This window comes from Callorhinus ursinus, unplaced genomic scaffold (assembly GCF_003265705.2).
Source record: "Callorhinus ursinus isolate GAN/ISIS: 27379988/994484 unplaced genomic scaffold, GSC_fseal_2.0 scaffold16, whole genome shotgun sequence".
NCBI lineage: Eukaryota > Metazoa > Chordata > Mammalia > Carnivora > Otariidae > Callorhinus > Callorhinus ursinus.
This window is the reverse complement of record NW_027397078.1, coordinates 1,277,120-1,299,441: the sequence shown is the minus strand read 5'-3', so window position 1 is coordinate 1,299,441 and position 22,322 is coordinate 1,277,120. Positions and strand designations below refer to the sequence as shown.

At 43.0% G+C, this 22,322-nt stretch overlaps 1 protein-coding gene and 1 non-coding gene across 2 annotated transcripts in view; one reads left to right on the top strand and one right to left on the bottom strand.

The window, feature by feature from the left end:
* The window catches only part of CLCN5 (chloride voltage-gated channel 5), a 156,234-nt gene that overhangs the window by 73,440 nt on the left and 60,472 nt on the right, over positions 1–22,322 (top strand). The window lies entirely within an intron of this gene.
* Positions 18,808–18,941, bottom strand: LOC112813026 (U4 spliceosomal RNA). Its single transcript, XR_012381110.1, has one exon. It is a non-coding gene; the product is annotated as a U4 spliceosomal RNA (small nuclear RNA).

Here is a 22,322-nt window from a genome sequence, read left to right as displayed (position 1 = left end):
TTGTTGTTGCTTTTGTCTTGTTTCAAGATAAAACATATGAGTTCAGTCTTAAACTTCCAGTTACAAATCAGGATTACAGGGGTTCTATTTGTTTCTGTTTCAAAAGTATCATTCTAAGTGTTGCATGGCAAGTAGACTATAAGAGAGAACAAGTGCAGAGACAGACCAGTTGGGAGGCCACTGGAATAATTCGGGTGAGAAATTGTTGGAGACATGGTGGTAGTGTGGAACTGTGAAGGTGGTTAAAACTGGCTAGATATGGATATATTTTACAGTTAGAGCCGATTGAATTTACTGATGTATTGAATGTGAGGTATGAGAGAAAGAAAAGATTGAACCTTCTCTTTCCTCTTTTTTACGTATGAGTTGGGCACTTGTGCAAACACTGGATATGTGGGTGCCTGAGCCTTCTACTCTGTTCCCTCTTTCTAGTCTTAGTACCCAGATGCAGGTGCTGTCCCAGTGCAGTGCACTTGGGCAAGGATTCACAGGAGGTGAGAAGTACAGAGTGCCTGTCACCTCTCCTCAGATTTTTCACAGATCTTCTTGGATGTCTCTTGGATTTGGGAATCCCGTAGTGGGCAAAGCATTAGGGGCCCTGGGCTTACTGTCTCATGAGCTTGTGCCAGAGAATAAAATTCCTCACTCCCATTAGGCTTGCCTTCATGTGTTCAAGGGGCTGGGGAAAATGAGCTTTTCTTGTTGTTCCTCCCGCGCCACCCCTGGGGAGCCCTCTCATTTGCTCCTTCTCTCTAATCCTTGATACCTGGTTGCTTGTGCTTTCTACATGCAGTGCACCTGGGCAAGATTTCAGAGCAGGCTGAGCCTTATCTGCAGATGGAAGGACAGATTACCTGTCCATCACCTCCTCCTCCTTCCTGCCTGCCATTATGTATGTACTTACTACTTGGTGCCAGACAGTGTGCTGGGTGTGGGGAGCCAGCGGTGAACCGGACAGTCGTAGTCCCCTGAGTACACGGGCTAGTGGGCACATACAGGAAGATGGACCTCATTTGAACCCACCGTGCAGGTGTGCCCATGTACCGAGGATGCTGGTGAAGGAGTTTACACTTTAGTCCCCACTTGCTCAGTGCCCTGTCCCATTCCCAGGACAGGTAGGCGTATCGCAGGGTGTGGACCTGTGTGCCTGGAGTCCCAGAGGTGGGCAGGGATAGAGCCTGACTGCCCTGATTCCGCGCCCTTGAGCTGTCTCAGCGTTCTTCCCTTGAGAAGTTGTTGAATGAAGGTGCACTTGCTTGTTAGTGCTTTCTCTTGCGTTCACAAGATACACAGATACCTGGACGTACACATATGCACAAGCAGGGTAAACAGGACGATAAGCATGCATGAGAGGCCCACACATAGCTACGTGCACAACATATACAGGCAGATGAGTGTTCAGAGACGGGAGACACTAGAGCTTTTCGGTTTCGTACTCATAGGGGCAAATGCCCTCATTTTCACTCATTTGTATTTTTTCTCTCTCTCTCTCTCTCTTATACACACATGCACACACACACACTCACTCAAAGAATTCACTTTCTGACTCTCTCTCTGGCTACTCTCTAGTACATGCATGCATGCACGTGAGACATTCCGGAGAGTGAGCCATCCCACCTGTCCCCTCACACATCCCTTCCCCAGGGTGGGGGGTGGGGGAGGATGGGATCTCTACAACTCCCTCCATCGTGCGGGGTTTGCAGGAGGGCAAGTCTCAGCTTATCTCACTCTCCTGGCCCACTCCCCCCACCCACAGAGAACTGTATGTACGAATGCTTGCCCAGTATGAAGGCACAGGCCCTCTGACTCAACTTTCTTGCAGTTGAACTGGAAGTTGAACTTGAGGTTGCTCTTGGAGTTAAACTGCTGCCTGTTGAACAGTGAGCTTCCCAAACACCATTCCCATATGGTGCTTTTGTAGGAAGGTGCATCTTTTTGTTGCAGTGGCTCCCTGCTGTGCGTTCTCTCTCTCTCTCTCTCTCTCTCTCACACACACACACACACACACACACACACACACACACACACACACACTGTAGAGGAGAGGGGAACTTCTGATGTTTTCCTTCATATTGTTTATATATGAAGGAGTGTGGACTTTGTTGATAAGCAAGATTGAAAGATAGAGAGACTCATCACCTCAGGCCCACACAAGGAACTCAGGAGAATGAATCTACTCATTCCCCCCGATGCAAGTACTTGGTCTCGTAGATATTCACACCTCTTCCCTCTCACATGTCCCTTGCATGCAGGAATGTGACCGCCTTCCTTAAAATGCACACTTATTCAAATCCACACACACCTACAAATGAGGGCAAGAAGTACAAATAATTATGGCTGTGTGTCCCATGTCGTGTTCCACTTTATATTGATTTGTTGTCTTCTTTCATTTTCTCGGCATGATTAGGAGGTAACCTGCATATTACCAAGCTCTCTGTGTGATCATGATGCATGTTGAAGTTTACGAACGACTGCACTTACCTGTCCCGCCTTCCGGCTACATATTCACACAAAGCATATAAGGGACCACGAGCTAGGCGATGGCTCATGATCATTCCCTCTTTCTTCTTGCTCACACTCCTCTCCTCGGTCTCTTTGTCCTTGTAAGTTTATACTGTTCTGTCATTGTTCTCGTTGTCATCTCAGGGAATCAGTCAAATGGTTGTTCAACCGGACATCCTTAACGTGAAGGTCAAAACCTTGTCTTCTGTGTCATCACAAGAGAGCACCTTCTGTGGAGAAGGGTGAGCTGTCTTGTTAAACCCCTGCAGGGCCTTCTGCTCTGCTCCCCCTCTCTAATCCTTGCTACCTGGGTGAGAGTGCTTTCTGGATGCAATGCACCTGGGCAAGGATTCTGAGAGTGAGAGCTTCATCTTCATTTAAGGATAGAGCATTTTTCCCATCCTGCTTCCATTCCACAAGTAGTTGTGATTGCCTCTTCTATACATGATAGTAAGTTGGGCGGTGAGCCTGCAGTAGCAGGCACACCTGGTCCCTGTCCTTGTGTTGCTTACAGTCAAGGGAGAAGAATAGAATTCCTCATCAGCTACAGCACCTACTTGCCCTGAGAGTGGGTGGGCCACAGAGTGGCCCTCTCATTGCCATTGTCGCCCACAAGTACACAGAAGCGTGGCGTCGTTTCTGATCTCACACAGAACAGTGCAGGAGAGAATAGTCTCTGTACTCTTTGTCATAGCCACACACACACACACACACACACACACACACACACACACACACACACGGCAGGTGCCTGAGCCTTCTTATCTGCTCCCCCTCTCGAATCCTTGGAACCTAGGTGTGAGTGCCGTTTCAGTGCAACACACCTATTCAAGGATTCAAAGAGGCTGAGCCTTGTCTGCATGTAGAAGAACTGAGTACCTGTATGTACATCACCTCATCCACATTCTGTCAAGTATTTGAGTTTGCTTTGAGATGCCGGCCCCTGCACTGGGTGTGACCACTGAGCTACAGTGGTCAATAAGACAGGTAAGGTCCCTGTCCTGGAGGCCTCATTCCTGGGCTCTCTCAAGGACACCTGTGGGCGAATGGACATCCTTCCCTGTGGACAGACTTGCCCCTATGTCAGGGCATGAGCTTTCTTTTTCTTTTGGCTTCGTGTGTGTCAGATACTGTAATGGGGAGACATACATTGGGTGATAAGCCTCACACAGCCAGTGGTGGCCCTCAGTGAGCTCATGGTTTAGCAGAGGAATGGAAGGGAAGTATCCCCTTTACTATGCCATCCTCCAACATGTACATGCACAGGAGTGCCCATGTACACAGATTGTCCCAGCCTTGTTAACCCCCAACCCCACCGCCAACACATGCAGATGCTCAGGTACCATCTGAAAAAAGGGCCACTCCCAGCACGTATTCAGAGAGACCGCGTGAGAGAGAGAGGCTGTGTGATTTTGTGGGGATGAATACATGTGCACACCCGGGGGGGATGCATCGGTCTTATTCAATGCACATGGTGATGCTTGGTGGGAACGCAACCAAGAGTTAAGTATGCACATGCACACACGCGCATGTGCACCACACATAGGGCGCAGGTGCCCAAGCTCTTTGCTCCCCTCTTTCTCATCCTCTGTCCTGGGTGAGAGTGCTTTCTGATTGCAGTGCACCAGGGCCAGGGGTCTGGAGGGCAAGCATCTTCTGCATGGAGAAGAACAGAGGAATCTGTACACCACCTCTCAGCTGCTTGCTGCCTGCCAGGCTGCCATCTATCCCTCATTCATTCTTTCCTTCCACAAATAATATTAGGCACTGTGCTGGGCATGGGTCATGGCAGACTGGATGAGACAAACTTGGCCCCTGCCCTCCTGGATATTCTAGTCCAGGGGGGAGAATGGGCTTTGTCATCACCCACCACCCCTGCATGTGCTGAGAGTGAGTGTGTCACATAGGGGACTTCTTATCTACCACCTACCCCCCCCACCAACTTACAAATGCATGTCTGATATGTGTAGGAGAACCTTCTCTTCAGGTCAGTCCTGCGTACAGGCACTGGGCAAGAACAGTAAGCCTTCTTGTTAAACACACAGACACACACAAGGCATACAGGTGCTGGAATCTTCTGGTCTGGCTCCCCCTCTCTAATCCTTGCTACCTGGGTGAGAGTGCTTTCTGAATGCAGTGCACCTGGGCAAGGATTCTGAGAGGGAGAGCATCATCTTCGCGTGGGACAGAGCACCTCTGTGTCCTCCCTCCTCGCCTTTCTACAACTGCCTACCGAGGACCTTCTCTTTTTCAGGTGCTATGCTGGGCAACTGGCCCACAAGAGAATGAGCCACATCTGGTCCCTCCCTGCACGGATTCCTTCTCATTTGTTATGCCTGCATGTCCTGGGGGTGGGTGGGCTGCACGCTGGGACTTGAGATGCCCTGCCCTCCATTCTGGTCTCACAGATGTATGTAGGAGAACCTTCTAAACCTCAGTACAATCCCATATAAGTACACTGTGTGCAGGGGAAGGGCGCAACCGGGTCCGCACACACCCACCCACACCACCACCCCCACGCATAGCACTCAGGTATAGAAACACAGGTGTGTCCCCTCACACAGAACTGCATCCACAGTGTGTAGGGGCTGAGCAGCCCAGCAGCAGCCTCTCCATGTCCCACGGGCGGGGCAGTGAGCTTTCCACATGCTCCTTCCACAGCCAGAGCTTGAATGAAAGTAGCCCTGAAGGCTTAGCTCACATGTGCATGTGCAGGAAAGGCACTTCCCTTTGTCCAGTCGTAGGCAGTCACCTGTGACCGCAAGAGTGATGGTTCTTGTACACACACACACACACACACACACGCGCGCGCGCGCGCGCACGATCTGAAAAGGCCTGAGACTTGTGCTCAGGTCCCTGTCTCTCATTCTTGGTACTGGGGTCCAAGTGCGGTCCCAGTGCATTGCCCTTGTACAAAAATTCAGAGGGAATCTCACCCATATTTGAAAGTGGAGAGTTTTACATCACCCCTCTCATTCTTTAATTTCTTTAATGTCTCTATTTAGAATGGTGGTTCTCCGAATGTGCTCACTGGTCCAGTAGCATCAGTATCACCTTGGAACCTGTTAGAAATGCAACTTCTTGGACTCCACTCCTGACCTAGTAAATGATGAATCACAGGAGTCTGTTTTCTAACCAGCCTTCCCACTGATTCTGATGTCCACTCACGTTTGAGAATCACTGTTAGTGGGAGTGCTTAGGGACGCAGTGAGAAGCAAGTCAGGTGGGGGCTCAGCCCTCGGAGGACTCCTCCTGTCATGGGTGGCAGCGAATGAGCTCCCCCTTTCTCATGCACGTTCTCCGTGCTGTGTCCCCGCACGCTGTGGCAAGGAGTACACCCGCTTGTGACTCTCCCTGCCTCCTCCAGAACCACACACTTGGCCAGCATAGGAAGTTAAGTGAGCTTACAGGTAAGACCGTATCAGGAAAGAGCCTCATCATTCCTTTTCAGGGCATGAACTTAACACTGTAGACACACACAGACACACGTGCATGCTTGTGGTGTGCAGAAGAATGAACTGCTCCTTCTCCTATACCCATTGCATATCGGAGTTGTGAATTCTCAAAGCACCTCCTGTGTGCATGGATTACAGGAGGGTGAGCCTTGTCATCACAGACCTTCTACCAAGCACTTCAATCAGCACATATTCACTGATGACATTTTAGGGGCCATGTGCTGGAGTATCCTGCTGAATAAGAGACAACTTCTTTCTTTACAGGACTTCCTGTCCAGTGGAGGAATGTGGTGAATGAACTTCCCCAGGCCTAGAACACAGGCATGCAGGCTGTGCCAGGAATTGAGCCTTTTCGTTCTCCTATACATACCCATGTTCTTCCTGTGCATGTGCACACGTATACACACGTATACACACATTTCTGCCCCAGACTGAAAGGCAGGAGATAGACTTTGTTTTCCCTCATCGTTGTCTGAAGCAGTGTGAACTTCCTCATTGCACGCACAGTCCAAATGCATGGTTTTTGGACAGGTGTCTGGACCGTGATTTTTGTCCCCCCCTCCCCTGTCCTTGCAGCCAAGGCTCGAGTGCTGGCTGATCAGTGCGGTGGGTTCGTGCAAGGATAGAGATCGTGAGCCTGGTCTATGTGTCGGACAGAACCTCACTGGGCTTCGCTTGTTCATTCAATTCTCTGTGTGTGTGGTTCTCTGTCCATCATTTCACAAGGGTACTGAGTTCCTGCTGTGTGGGGATGTCATGGGAAATGAACCGGTCAGGGACACTGGCCTTACAGTCTAGCAGGTTCCTGGAGTGTCAGCTTTCTCACGACAATGCCTGTGGATGCTTGGGCTCAGGGTGCAGGAATCGGGCTTCTCCTTAGTCCCTTGCCTAGATGTGCACATGGTACGTACGCACATCCCGAACCTTCTCCTCTGCTCCTCCTCTCACGTGCTTGCGACCTAGATGTGAGTACTCTCCTGATGCAGTACACCTCCAGGACTCTAGTAGGAGCCCTTTGCTGCATGTAGAAGGACAAAGCACCTGTGACTTGTCCCCTCTCTCCTTCCTTTCCTCTCCCCCCTCCCACAAGTATTTATTGAGCAAATGTGCTGACCCTGTGCTGGGCAGTGATGGGACACAGCATGGGCTTGGCCCTTGTCTCGAAGCATATATGCAGGAGAGTGGACTTCCATGTCCCTGAATATCCCTGCATGTGCTGAGTTTTGGTGGGCCACGGAATGGAACCTCTTATTAATACCCCTTCCCACTGCGTACACTTCTCGAGACTTCTCCTTCCTGCTCCCACGTGGACCTGTGTAACAGAAAACTTGCTCCACCTCGAGCACTGCAGGTGCTTCAGCCTTCTGCCCTGCTCCACCTCTCTAATCCTTGCTCTCTCGGTGGTAGTGCTGTCTCAGTGCAATGCACCTGGGCAAGGATTCAGAGAGGGTGGGCTTGACTGCACCAAGAAGGACAGAGACTGGACACCTTCCTCCCTCCCTCTCTCCCTCCTTCCCTCCCACCTTTCCTCCCTCCTTCCCTCCCCCGCTCCTTTTCTTCCCTCTCCCCTCCTTCCTTCTCAGTAAGAGTTTTTCTGTAACTGGTGGGTGTTGGGGAAGCACCGAAAAACAGAATAGTTACGGGTTTTGGTCTCTCTGTCTGGTGGGCTTGCCTGTGTTCTAGAAGAAAAGTCCTTATCAAATAATGTCTGTGTGCTCAGGTGCCCAGGGTGCTCGAGAGTGAGCCTTCTCTTGATTCCTCTCCTGCCTTCCACACACAGGGTGTGTTGGGCTGGGACCAGAGCTTTCCCATCTGCTCCTTCCCTCACTTCCCACGCTTCCTTTCAACCTAGATTTGAGCGCTGTCTCAAGTGTTGTCTCCAGTCAGAGCTTCAAAGAGAGGGAGCCTTGCCTGCATATGGCAGGACTGAGTGCTGTTAGGTCTCCCTTCTTGCCTTCCTGAGTATGTACGGAGTTTCTGGAGTGTGTCCAGCACTGTGTTGAGTGTTGAGCGTACAATAATGAACAGACAGGCAAAATCACTGGCTGTGCCCTCTGGTGGCATCTTGAGGAGATTGAACTTCATCCAGATCCACAGTGCAGATGGGCACAGATGTTGGAGGCACTAAAGAGTAAGTCTTGTTGCCAGCCTCCCCGGCCACTGATGGCACCCTCAACGCCATCCCCCCTGAGGACAGGGAGATGTGCCCATTGGTGGAGAAGCATCACACCAACAGGATGTGTAGGAGTTTGGGCTCATAAGCTGTCCCTTATCTCCCAGGATCTGCAGGAAGGACTATGAGCTTCCTTAAGATGCCCACCATAGACTGTTCTTGAATTGGAGAGGGAGTGAAGAGCAGGGGCCCCTTCTTATTGCTGATCTTGTATGCACATCATACATTATGGAAAGGAGAACAGCCTATATCTTTACATTACCATACTATCTGTCTCTCTCTTTCCATCTTGCTCACTGGCTGTCTCACCTGGGGCATGCAGGTGCCCCATATTCATCTCCATCTCTCCCATCCTTGGTCCCTGGGTCCAGGTGCTTGCAGTTCAGTGCTCTGGTACAAGGACTTTAAGAAGGTGAGCCTCATCTGACATGGACAGGCCCAGAGGGCCCTTAGATTATCCTTCTCTCCCACTCATTCATGCATTTCTTTGATAAATATTTATTGGGTGGTCTCTGGGTGTTGGGGATCCAGTGGCCTTACTGGCTAGTGGGTTTGTATGAAGAAACCATCATTATTATGTCTGCGTGCTCACTGTGCAAGTAAATGAGTCTTCAGTTTCTTCCGCCCCACGCACAGAAAGGCGAATCTTCTTTGTAGTGGACTATGGGAAGCATAGAGAAGAGTAGATTTCCTTATTACCTGTTAGGCACACCTAGGACGTGTCGGGTTGGGCCTTGTCCTTGTAGACAGGTGGAGGTACATGCACATGTATGCACACACACTCACCCAGTACCAGAGCCTTCTGATTGCTCTCTCTGTCATAGTCCTTGCACATAGGTGCCCTGCCTTCTGAATCCATCATCTCTATTGCTGTATTGAAGAAAAGCATGCATTGTGATCATAGAGGAGGACTGTTCACCTTTACATCACTTCCCTCAGATTTGGTCATTCTCTCAGCATTTATTTAGGGAGCATTTCCCACATGCCAGCCACCGTGCTGCTTGCTAGAAATACTGCAGTGAACACAGTAGACGGCATTGGGTGTTTGGCCTTGTGGGCACATACAGGAGTTTCTTAGAATCTTCTAGTACGTTCTCTATTCACTTTTTAACTTCACATTTGTGTGTAAAGGGAGGTAGAAAGAGGCAGAAGACTATTGTCCCAGGGTTCAAAGTTGTGTATCAGCAGCACCTTTGGTCTCCTGGAAATGAGGGGACAATCCAGTGAGTTAAGTGATCTAGGATAAATCTTTAAGAGAAAGGGATGGGGAGGGGCTGGAGAATTTGGAGTTGGCCTAGCATTTTTAGCCTGTCCCCACTGTGGCTTTAGCATTATTCTCCAGCACTTCCTCTTTCCTTCAGCTTGACTGATCTGTTTATTCCTATTTTTCTCAGTGTCTTTGCCCATTGCCCATTACAGATTTCTGATTTTCAGGTCAGCATAGCAATACAGGATTACAAATGGTGAGAAAGAAAGACAGACACTACGTTTCAGTCTTCTTTCTCGAGTTCTTAAACAGGTGGCACTTAAAAATTCTGACTCTTGGTCCTTCTCTCACAACTTCTCCCATTATATTCTGCAGAAAAGATTCAGGTTATTTAGTATGTGCCCCTTATCTTCTATCTACCCTAAGATCCCTTTTTGGTTACTGTTCAGCTTTGTTCTTATTTTTATTAGACTTTATTAACTCTTTAAATTTTTTTAAAAAATTCAGGTATTATTAACATACAGTGTTATATCAGTTTCAGGTACACAAATATAATGATTCGACAATTCTATACACTTATATCTCTCTTGATTCACAGGGCCAGCAGCATCAGCGTTCCCTGGCACTTTGTTAGAAATACAAACTGCAAGCCCCACCCCAGACCTAGGGAATCAGAAAGTTGGAGGGTAGACAGAGGTCTGGGTTTTAACAAGTGCTGGTCCAGGGGTTCTGATGCATGTTGAACTTTGAGAACCTCTGGTTTAAATAACTTTAATAGAGATTTCTGCATTCCACAGGCTGATTTGGAGAGTCAAAATTGCCTTACGTGTAAACTTCCCTTTTAGTCTCCTTTGCGATTTTTTTTTTTTAACTTAAAAGACTTTTTTTTTTTAAGCAGTTTTAGGTTTACAGAAAAATTGAGCAGAAAGTACAGAGAGGTACCATATACTTTCCCACCTCGGTTTCCACTATTAGTAACATCTTGCAGTTAGCGGAGTACACTTTTACATTTAGGCCAATATTGATACATTATTATTATTATTATTATTATTAATAATAATATTTTATTTATTTATTTGACAGAGACAGAGAGAGCACAAGCAGGGGGAAGTGGCAGGCAGAGGGAAAGGGAGAAGCAGGCTTCCTCCTGAGTGGGGAGCCTGATGTGGGTTTCGATCCCAGGACCCTGGAACCATGACCTGAGCCAAAGGCAGACGCCCAACCGACTGAGCCACCCGGGCACCCTTGATACATTATTATTAACTAAAGTCCATAGTTTCTACGAGGGTTTCCTATTTGTGTTGCATATTCTGTGGGTTTGGACAATTATATACTCTTGTGATCTACCGTTATAATGTCATACAGAGTAGTTTCACTGCCCTAAAATCGTCTGTGCGGCCTGTTCAGCCCTTCTTCCCGTAACCCCTGGCAACCTCTGATCTTTTTACTGTCTCCATAGTTTTACCTTTTACAGACTGTCATACAGTTGGAATCATACAGTATGTAGCCTTTTTAGAATGATTCCTTTTACTTCAATTAAGATCCCTCCATATCTTTTCATGGCTTTATAGCTCATTTATTTTTCTCATGGAATAACATTCCATTATCTGGATGTACTGCAGTTTGTCTATCCATTCACCTACTGAAGGGCATGTGGGTTTCTTTTCACTTTTGGCAGTTATGAGTAAAGCTGCTATAAGCATCTGTGTGCAGGCTTTTTTGTGGATGTAAATTTTTAAGTCATTTGGGTAATTACCAAGGAGCACAGTTGCTGGATCCTATAGTAAGAGTATGTTTAGTTTTGTAAGAAGCTGCCAAACTGTCTTCCAAAGTGGCTGTTACCATTTTCCATTCCCACCAGCAATGAATGAGAGTTCCTGTTGCTTTGTAACCCTTTCAGCATCTGGTGTTAGTGTTTTAGATTTTGGCCATTCTAACAGGTAGGTAGTGGTATCTCATTATTGTTTTAACTTATAATTATCCAAGCACATATGATGTTGAACATCTTTTCTTAGGTTTCTTTGCAATCTTTATATCTTACTTGGTTAGGTTCAGATCTTTTGCCCATTTTTTAACCCGGTCGTTCCTTGTTGAATATTAAGAATTCTTTGTGTATTTTGGATACTATTCCCTTATCAGATATGTTGTTTGCAGATATTTTCTGCCAGTATATTACTTGTTTCTTCATTCTATTGGGAGTGGCTTTTGCAGAACAGAAGTTTTAATTTTATTGAAGTTTAATTTAGCAATCCTTTTTATCATAGATCATACTTTAGGTGTTATATCTAAAAAGTCATTGTGAAACCCAAGATTCACCTAGATTTTCCTCCCATATTATCATCTAAGAGTTTTATAGTTTTGTATTTTACATTGAGGTTTGTGATCCATTTTGAGATAATTTTTGTGAAATTTGAAGAACCGTGTCTAGATTCTCTCTCTCTCTCTCTTTTTTTTTTTTTTTTTGCTTGTAGATATCCAGTTGTTCAAAAAACCGTTGGTTGGGAAGACCATTCTGTCTCCACTGAATTGCCTTTGCTTCTTGGTCAAAGATCTATTTTTGTATGGATTGATTCCTAGGCTCTCTGTTCTATTTCAGTGATCAATTTGTCTATTTTTTCACCAACACTACACTATCTTAACTAGTATAGCTTTATAGTAAAGTCTTAAAGTCATCTAGTGTCAGTGCTCTGACTTTGTTCCTCAATATTGTGTTGGCTGTTCCAGGTCTTTCACCTGTCAACATAAACTTTGGAATCAGTTTGTTGATACCCACAGAATAACTTGCTGGTATTTTGATTGGTATTGTATTGAATCTATAGATCAAGTTGAGAAGAACTGACATCTTGACAATATTGAGTCTTCCTGTCCAGGTGCATATATTATGTCTCCATTTATTTAGGTCTTTGATTTCTTTCATCAGAGTTTTGTAGTATTCCTCAAATAGCTCTCGTACTATTTGTTAGGTTTATACCTAATTATTTCATTTTGATGCTCGTGTAAATGGCATTGTATTTTTAATTTCAAATTCCAGTTTTCCATTATTGATATATAAGAAAGCAGTTGACTTTTGTATATTAACCTTGTATCCTGCAACCTTGTTATAACTGCTTCTTTCTTCCAGGAGTTTTGTTGTTGTTGATCCTTTGGAATTTTCTACGTAGACAATTATGTAATCTGTGAACAAAGTTTTATTTTTTTCCTTCCCAATCTGTATACTTTTTTTTCTTTTTATTGTCTTTTGCATGAGTTGGGACTTAACAGTAATATGCTGAATGAGAGTGGTGAGTATAGACATCCTTGTCTTGTTCCTGATCTTAGCACAAAACATCTAGTTTCTCACCATTAAGTATGGTGGTCGACAGAAGAGAGGTAGGTGAGGGAGGAGTGAAATAGATAAAGGGGATCAAGGGTACACTTACCTTGATGAGCACTCAGTAATGTCTAGAATTGTTGAATCATTATATTGTACACATGAAACTAACATAACACTCTTTGTTAAAAAAGAAAGTATGATATTAGCTCCAGGTTTTTTGTAGATGTTCTTTATCAAATTGAAGAAGTTCCCTTCATTCCTAGTTTGCTGAGAGATTTTCATCATGAATGGATGCTGGGTTTTGTCAAATGCTTTTTTGGGCATCAATCGATATTCTCCTAAGATTTTTCTTCTTTAGCCTGTTGATGTGATACATTACATTAATTGATTTTTTAAATGCTGGACATACCTTGCATGCCTGAGATAAATCAACTTGGTCATGGTATATAATTCTTTTTATACATTGTTGAATTCAATCTGCTAATATTTTGATGAGGATTTTTGCAACTACGTTCATGAGACTTACTGGTCTATAGTTTTTCCTTTCTTAAAATGTCTTTGTCTTGTTTAGGTATTAAGATAATTCTTGCCTTGTACAGTGAATAAAGAAGTACGCTCTCTGGGTCTGTTTTTTGAAAGGGATTGTAGAGATTGTGCTTTCTGTTTTGGAAGGTTGTTAGCTAGTGATTCAATTTCTTTAATAGATATCGGCTTGTTCACTAATGTATTTCTCTTTGAGTTTTGATAGATTGTGTCTTTCAAGGAATTGGTCCATTTCATCTAGGTTATCAAATTTGTGGGCATAGAATTGTTAATAATATTTATTGTATATGTAATATGCATGTGATGAATAGTGATGGTCCCTGTCTCAGTTTTGATATTAGTTATGAGTACCTTCCCTGTTTTTTTCTTAGTTAACCTGGCTGGAGGTTTTGTTGATTTTTTTCTTTATTGCTTTCCTATTCAGTTTTATTGATTTCTGCTATAATTTTTATTATTTGTTTTCTTCTGCTTAGTTTCAGTTTAGTTTCCTCTCATTTTTCTAGTTGCCTAAGGTGGAAGCATAGGTGAATGATTTTAGATATTTTCTTCTTTTCTAATATATTCATTTAATGCTCTAAATTTCCTTCTAAGTGATGGTTTTGCTGCATCCCACAGATTTCAACAAGTTATTTCTTCGTTTTCATGTAGTTCAAAATGTTTTTATTTTTGTTTTTTAAAAGATTTTATTTATTTATTTGACAGAGAGAGACAAAGCGAGAAAAGGAACACAAGCAGGGGGAGTGGGAGAGGGAGAAGCAGGCTTCCCGCTGAGCAGGGAGCCCGATGCGGGGCTCGATCCCAGGACCCTAAGATCATGACCTGAGCCGAAGGCAGATGCTTAACTGACTGAGCCACCCAGGCGTCCCCAAAATGTTTTTAAAATTTCTCTTGTAACTTGTTTTTTGACACATGTATTATTTAGAAGCATGTTGTTTAATCTTTAACTATTTTGTTTTTTTCCATCTATCTTTCTGTTATGGATTTCTAGTTTAATTCCATTGTGATCTGAGAGCAGACTTTGCATGATTTCTGTTTTTTTTTAAATTTTATTTCTTAAGGTTTATTTCATGGCCTAGAGTGTCATCTATCTCAATGAATGTTCCATGTGAACTTGAAAAGAATGTATATTCTGTTGCTGTTGTTAGACGAAGTATTCTACTGATGTCAATTAGATCTAGTTGATTGATGATGCTGTTCAACTATGTCTTTACTGATTTTCTGCTGTTGGATCTCTCCACTTCCAGTAGAGGGGTATTGAAGACTACAACTATTAACAGTGGGTTCATTTATTTCTCCTTGCCATTCTATCAGTTTTTGCCTCATATATTTTTTAAACATTTTATTTATTAGAGAGAGAAAGAGAGAGTGGGGAGAGGGGCAGAGGGAGAGAATCTTCAAGTAGACTCCCCACCGAGTGCAGAGCCTGACATGGGGCTCGATCCCATGACCCTGAGATCATGACCTGAGCTGAAATCGAGAGTCAGATACTCAACTGAGTGAGCCACCTAGGCACCCCTGCCTCATGTATTTTTTATGTTCTGTTATTAGGCATGTATATGTTAAGGATTGTTAGAATTTTTTTTATAGAATTGACCCTTTATCATCATGTAGTGCCCCTTTTTATTCCTGATAATTTTCCTTGCTCTGAAGTCTGCTTTGTCTAAAATTAATATAGCTACTCTAGTTTCCTTTTGATTAGTATTAGTATGTTATATCTTTCTCCATATCCTTGCTTTTAATCTGTTTGCGTCTTTAGATTTAAAGTAGGTTTCTTGTAGAAAACATAGTTGGGTATTGTATTTTTTTAAAGATTTATTTATTTTAGAGAGGGGGGCAGAGGGAGAGGGAGAGAGAGAATCCCAAGCAGGCTCCCTGCTGAGTGTGGAGCCCGTTGTAGGGCTCCATCCCATGACCCCGAGATCATGACCTGAGCCGAGATCATGACCTGAGCCAAGATCAAGAGTCAGACGCTTAACTGACTGAGCCCCCCAGGCACCCCTATTGTATTTTATCTACTCTGATGGTTTCTGTCATTTAATTCAAATATTTAGACCACTGACATTTAAAGTGACTACTGTTATGTTTGAGTCTCCATATTATCTACCATATTGGTTGCTTTTTCCTATTTGTTGTCCTTGTTTTCTCATTTTGTCTTCCACTCTTTTTGCCTTCTCTGGTTTTAGTTGAGCATTTGGTGTGATAATATTTTCCCCCTCTTTTTAGCATATTAATTATACTTTTAAAAAAACTTTTCGTAGTGGCTACCCTTTGTTTGCAATGTCCATTTACAACTAATCCAAGTCTTCTTTCAAATAACATAATACTACTTCATGGGTAGTGCAAATACCATATAACAGAGTATTCCCACTTCCTCCCTTCTCCTCCCTTAAAACATTGCTGCCTTTCATTGCACTTATCCATGAGCTGTCATCACCAAATGAATTGTTGCTATTATTATTTTGAACAAAGGTCAGTTAGAATAAAAATAAAATGATGTTAACTAGACTTATTGTGATCATTTTGCAATACATACAAATATCAAACCATTACATTATAAACTTGAAGTGATATGTTATATGTCCATTATACCTCAAAGAAAAAAAGGCAGGTAGGAAAAGAAAGAATGAGAAAATATTTTATTTTACTTTCATTTATTCCTTCTCTAGAACTCTTTATTTATGTAGATCTGAGTTTCTGACCTCTGTCATTTTTCTTCTTTCTGAAGAATTTGTTTTAACACTTCCTGCAAGGCAGGTATACTCTCAGTAGATCCCCTCAATTTTTGTTTCCCTGAGAAAAACCTTTATTTCTCATTCAATATTGAAGGATAATCTCTCTTGATTCTGAATTCTTGATTCATGGTTCTTTTTAACATTTTGCGTATGTCATTCTTCTCCCTTGACTGCATGGATTCTGAAAAGAAGTCTGATTGCATTCTTATCCTTACTCCTCTATAGGTAAGGCATTTTTTTTTTCCTCTGGCTATTTTCAAGAATTTTCTTTGTCTTTGATTTTTCAGTTTGGATATGACAGGCATGGTTGTAGATTTTTTTTTTATCCTTCTTAGTGTTCTCTGAGCTTTCTGGACCTGTGATTTGGTGTCTTTAATTTTAGGACATTCCCTTTCATTATTCCTTCAAATATTTCTTTTGTTCCTTTCTTCTCCTGGTATTCTCATTATGCATGTTACATTTTTGGTAATTGTCCTACAGTACTTGATGTTCTGTTCATTTTTTTATCCTCTTTTTTCTCTTTGCATTTCAGTTCTGGAACTTTCCAATGACATGTCTTCAAGCTTGCTGATTCTTTTCCTCTGCTTTGTCCAGTTTTTTGATGAGCCATCAAAGACATTCTTCATTTCTTTTAGAGATCTTTTGCATTTCCTTTGGATTTTTTTTTCAGTTTCCATCTCTGCTTACATTATCCTTCTGTTCTTGCATGTTGTTCACCTTTTCCATTAGGGCCCTTAGCATATTAATCGTAGTCATTTTAAATTGCTAATGTGAAAATTCCAACATTCCTTCCATATCTGACTATGGTTCTGATGCTTGCTCTCTCCGTGCTTTTGTGTTTTTTTTTTTTTGTCTTTAAGTATGCCTTGTAATTTTCTTTTTTTGAAAGCTGGACATTACATATTGGATACAAGTAACTGATTAGGTATATAGGCCTTTAGTGTTTATCTGAATGGGGGTTAGTATGTGTTTACTGTTTGCTGTAGCTGTGCATCAGAGGCTAAAATGTTCTCTGGTGTTTGTCTTTGTCTCTAATGTACTTGGGTTTCTCGAGAGATGACTTCTTTTTTTTTTTTCTAAAGATTTTATTTATTTGTCAGAGAGAGAGAGAGAGAGCACAGGCAGAGGGAGAAGCAGGCTCTCCGCTGAGCAAGGAACCTGATGTGGGACTCCATCCCAGGACCTGGGGATCATGACCTAAGCTGAAGGCAAATGCTTAACCGACTGAGCCATCCAGGCGTCCCAACTAGAGATGACTTCTTAAATAAGGTTTAAACCAGGCAGTTTTTGTAGTTGTGTTCCTCTCTTGTTTTTCAGGAGCCCTGTTGATGTGGTATTAAAGTGGGGGGAATAGTGTTCCATAGTCCTATGATTAGGTTTTAGTCTTTTAGTGAGCCTGTACCCTTTAGTTGTGAATTTCATAAGTGCTTCTCAGTTTTGTTTGGTTTTGTGCCTTTCCACACTTAAGTGAGACAGGAAGGCTAGAGAGAACTAGAATTGAGTTTTTCTTTTCCCTAAGTTGATTAAGCTCTGGTAAAATAGTCTCTCTTGGGGGCCAGCCTTGGTAAGAAACACAGAATGCTCTGGTTCAATTCTATGCCCTCATCGAGAAGCACAGGGGATTATTCTCTGGTCTTCGCTGTGAGAACTAATAGGGCACCTGGGGGTAAAATTTATGGAAGTTTTGGGTTCCTCTAAGACTGGGCCACCTCAAGTTCTTAACTCTTAAGCTTGTGCACACTGAGCCTCTGGTGATTTTTCAGCTATATCTCAAGTTCTATTCCAGTACTGGTTCTCATGGAGGTTTCTGCTGTGTAAGCTGTGATTCTTTGTATCCACATGTCTGTCTCCCCAGTTTCGAAAGCAGTAGTTTGCCCTGTGACCTCAGTTCTCTGATGGATCTAAGAAGAATTGTTGGTTTTCAGTTTCTTCAATTTTTTTTTTTTTAATCATTGTGAGAATGAGAAGATGACTTCCAAGCTCTTTACACAACTGACCAGAAACCAAAGTTGTCCTTTGATTTTTTAACTTGGATAATGGAGCTGCCTTTTCTATGACCTTTATCACTGATGACATGGATATATTCCAGTTCTGTTCCTTTCACTTCATTTTATTGCATACATTCCCCGATGCAAAAAGTTGCTTATTTTAGTACATCTGAATTAATCCATTTTATATCTTTCCATAGTCAGAAATAATTTTTGTGTAGTGTCTACATCTGGGATAAATATACTATTCTGTGTTTTTTTAAAAAATCAACTTAAAGGCCATCCCCCAGCATAAGTACAGGGCCATTAGTGGGAAGTGGGGCTGCACAGACACTTGATACCTAACCTGCTAGCAGTATGCCATGCCCACCAGTTCTCTGGGGACTCAGCTACTCCAAGCCTGCTAGTCTTGGCCCTGCAGTAAGGGCAAATTTTATTAAAGCCACGAGTGTGCCCCATCCAGCCACGGGGTGCACAGCTGCTGTCCCTCCACCATGTCCAGCCACTGTGATGCCCCCTGCCACCTTTGCATTCTGAGCCCGGCCATGCCCAGCCATTGATGTGCACTATGTCCAGCCTTGTGCCCTTGACTGCCCTGATGGCACAGTCTCCAGCTGCCACAGTGCTTTGGGGGATCCAGATTAGGACTAGTGGCCTAGCACAAATTTTACTAACACAGCCACCAGCCAGAGTTCCCCAGTGGGCATGCCTCATCAGAGTTGGCCTGCCTGGGTCCCCCTAATACCACAGAGAGCAAGCACAGCCCACAACAGGCAGAGAGGCAGGCAGATGACTGCACTGAAAGGGAAAGTGACTCACACAAAACAGCAGGGCATAAACAATACACGTAGGATACTCTCCTGAGGTGCCAGGTTCTGGTGGACAAGGGACACTGCACTGCAGGGCACTCCATGACCTTTTCATAAAGTCACTACTTTCAAGAACAGAAGACATAGCTGACTTTCTATTAGCAGTAATTGCGCCTTGGATAAACCTCATTGGCTACGATACTGCCACTGCGCAAAGCTGACATAGCTGACTTTCTTAACACATATAAACAGACACAGAGAGGCAGACAAAATGAAGAGACAGAAATTTATGCCAAATGAAAGAATGGACAAGGCCGCAGCCAGAGATCTAAGCAAAACAGACATAAGTGGAGGCACCTGGGTGGCTCAGTCGTTAAGTGTCTGCCTTCGGCCCAGTTCATGATCCCAGGGTCCTGGGATCGAGCCCCACATCAGGCTCTCTGCTTAGCAGGAAGCCTGCTTCTCCCTCTCCCACTCCCCCTGCTTGTGTTCCCTCTCTTGCTGTCTCTCTCTCTGTCAAATAAATAAATCAAATCTTTAAAAAAACAAAACAAAACAAAAAAAAACCAGACATAAGTAACATGCCTGATAGAGAATTTAAGCAATGATCATAAGGATACTACTCACTGGACTAGAGAAAAGAGTGGAAGGCATGAGTGAGACCCTTAACACAGAGATAGGGAATAACATAGCAGACATAAAGGGCTCAATAAATGAAATGAGAAACACACCTGATGGAATGGAGAGCTGGACGGCAGAAGCAGAGGAACGAATTAGTGACCTAGAAGGCAGAGTAATGGAATGTAATCAAGCTAAACAAAGTAGAGAAAAAAGAATTATGCAAAACAAGAATAGACTCAGGGAACTCAAGAGACTCTATCAGACATAACAACATTTGTATTATAAGAGTCCCAGAAGAAGGAAAGGCGGGGGGGGGCAGAAAATTTATTTGAAGAAATAATAGCTGAAGACTTACCTAATTTGGGGAAGGAAACAGATATCCAGATCCAGGAGGCACAGAGAACTCCCATCAAAATCAGTAAAAGCAGATGCTCACCAAGATATATTGTAGTTAAATTGGCAAAATATAGTGATGAAGAAAAATATTTAAAAGCAGCAAGACAAAAAAGAAGACAGTAACTTATAAAGGAAAACCCATAAGCCTAGCAGGAGATTTTTCAACAGAAACTTGGCAAGGCCGAAGGGAGTGGCATGATATATTCAAAGTACTGAATAGGAAAAATATGCATCCAGATATACTCTGTCCAGGAAAGCTATCATTCAGAATAGAAGGAGAGGTAAAGAGTTTCCCAAACAACAACTAAAGGAGTTTGTGACCACCAGACCAGCCCTGCAAGGTATATTAAAGAGGCTCTTTGTGTGGAAAGGAAAAACCAAAAGTGACAGTATAAAGGTAGGAAACACTAAAGCACCAAAAATGAATATTTCTGTAAAAAATCAGTTAAGGAAGTAAAAAAAAATAGATATAAAATATAAAAACATGTACCTAAAATGTGGGGAGGAGAGGAGAAAATAATGGGTTTAAGCCTAAACAACCATCAACTTAATATAGACTGCTATGTGCAGAAAAGGTTATATACAAGCCTAATGGTAATCATATATCAAAAACCACCAATAAATATGCAAGAATAAAGAGAAAGAAATCCAAATCCAAATATATCACTAAGGAAAATCATCAAACCATGAAAGATAAGAAAGGGTCAGAGAAAATCTTCAGAAACAATCACAAAACAAGAATAAAATGGCAATAGATACATATATATCAATAATTACTTTGAATGTAAATGGACCAAACACTCCAATCAAAAGATATAGGGTGACAGAATGGATTAAAAAAAAAACAAGACCCACCTATATGCTGCCTACAAGAGACTCATTTTAGACCTAAAGACACCTGCAGATTGAAAGTGAGGGGATGGAGAAAAGCTATCATGCAAATAGATGTTAAAAGAAAGCTGGCTTAGAAGTCCTAGCCACAGCAATCAGACAACAAAAAGAAATCAAAGGCGTCCAAATCGGCAAAGAGGAAGTCAAACTCTCACTCTTTGCAGATGATATGATACTGTATGTGGAAAACCCAAAAGACTCCACCCCAAAACTGCTAGAACTCATACAGGAATTCAGTAAAGTAGCAGGATATAAAATCAATGCACAGAAATCAGTGGCATTCCTATACACCAACAACAAGACAGAAGAGAGAGAAATTAAGGAGTCGATCCCATTCACAATTGCACCCAAAACCATAAGATACCTAGGAATAAATTTAACCAAAGAGGCAAAGGATCTATACTCAGAAAACTATAAAATACTCATGAAAGAAATTGAAGAAGACACAAAGAAATGGAAAAACATTCCATGCTCATGGATTGGAAGAACAAACACTGTGAAGATGTCAATGCTACCTAGAGCAATCTACACATTCAGTGCAATCCCCATCAAAATACCATCCACTTTTTTCAAAGAAATGGAACAAATAATCCTAAAATTTGTATGGAACCAGAAGAGACCCCGAATTGCCAGAGGAATATTGAAAAAGGAAAGGAAAGCAAAGCTGGCGGCATCACAATTCCAGACTTCCAGCTGTATTACAAAGCTGTCATCATCAAGACAGTATGGTACTGGCACAAAAACAGACACATAGATCAATGGAACAGAATAGAGAGCCCAGAGATGGACCCTCAACTCTATGGTCAACTCATCTTCAACAAAGCAGGAAAGAATGTCCAATGGCAAAAAGACAGTCTCTTCAACAAATGGTGTTGGGAAAATCGGACAGCCACATGCAGAAGAATGAAACTGGACCATTTCCTTACACCACACACAAAAATAGACTCAAAATGGTTGAAAGACCTAAACGTGAGGCAGGAGTCCATCAAAATCCTAAAGGAGAACACAGGCAGCAGCCTCTTCGACCTCAGCCGCAGCAACTTCTTCCTAGAAACATCGCCAAAGGCAAGGGAAGCAAGGGCAAAAATGAACTATTGGGATTTCATCAAGATAAAAAGCTTTTGCACAGCAAAAGAAACAGTCCACAAAACCAAAAGACAACCGACAGAATGGGAGAAAATATTTGCAAATGACACATCAGATAAAGGGCTAGTATCCAAAATCTATAAAGAACTTATCAAACTCAATACCCAAAGAACAAATAATCCAATCAAGAAATGGGCAGAAGACCTGAACAGACATTTTTCCAAAGAAGACATCCAAATGGCCAACAGACACATGAAAAAATGCTCAACATCACTCGGCATCAGGGAAATCCAAATCAAAACCTCAATGAGATACCACCTCACACCAGTCAGAATGGCTAAAATTAACAAGTCAGGAAACGACAGATGTTGGCGGGGATGCGGAGAAAGGGGAACCCTCCTACACTGTTGGTGGGAATGCAAGCTGGTGCAGCCACTCTGGAAAACAGTATGGAGGTTCCTCAAACAGTTGAAAATAGAGCTACCCTACGATCCAGCAATTGCACTACTGGGTATTTACCCCAAAGATACAAATGTAGGGATCCGAAGGGGTACGTGCACCCCAATGTTTATAGCAGCAATGTCCACAATAGCCAAACTGTGGAAA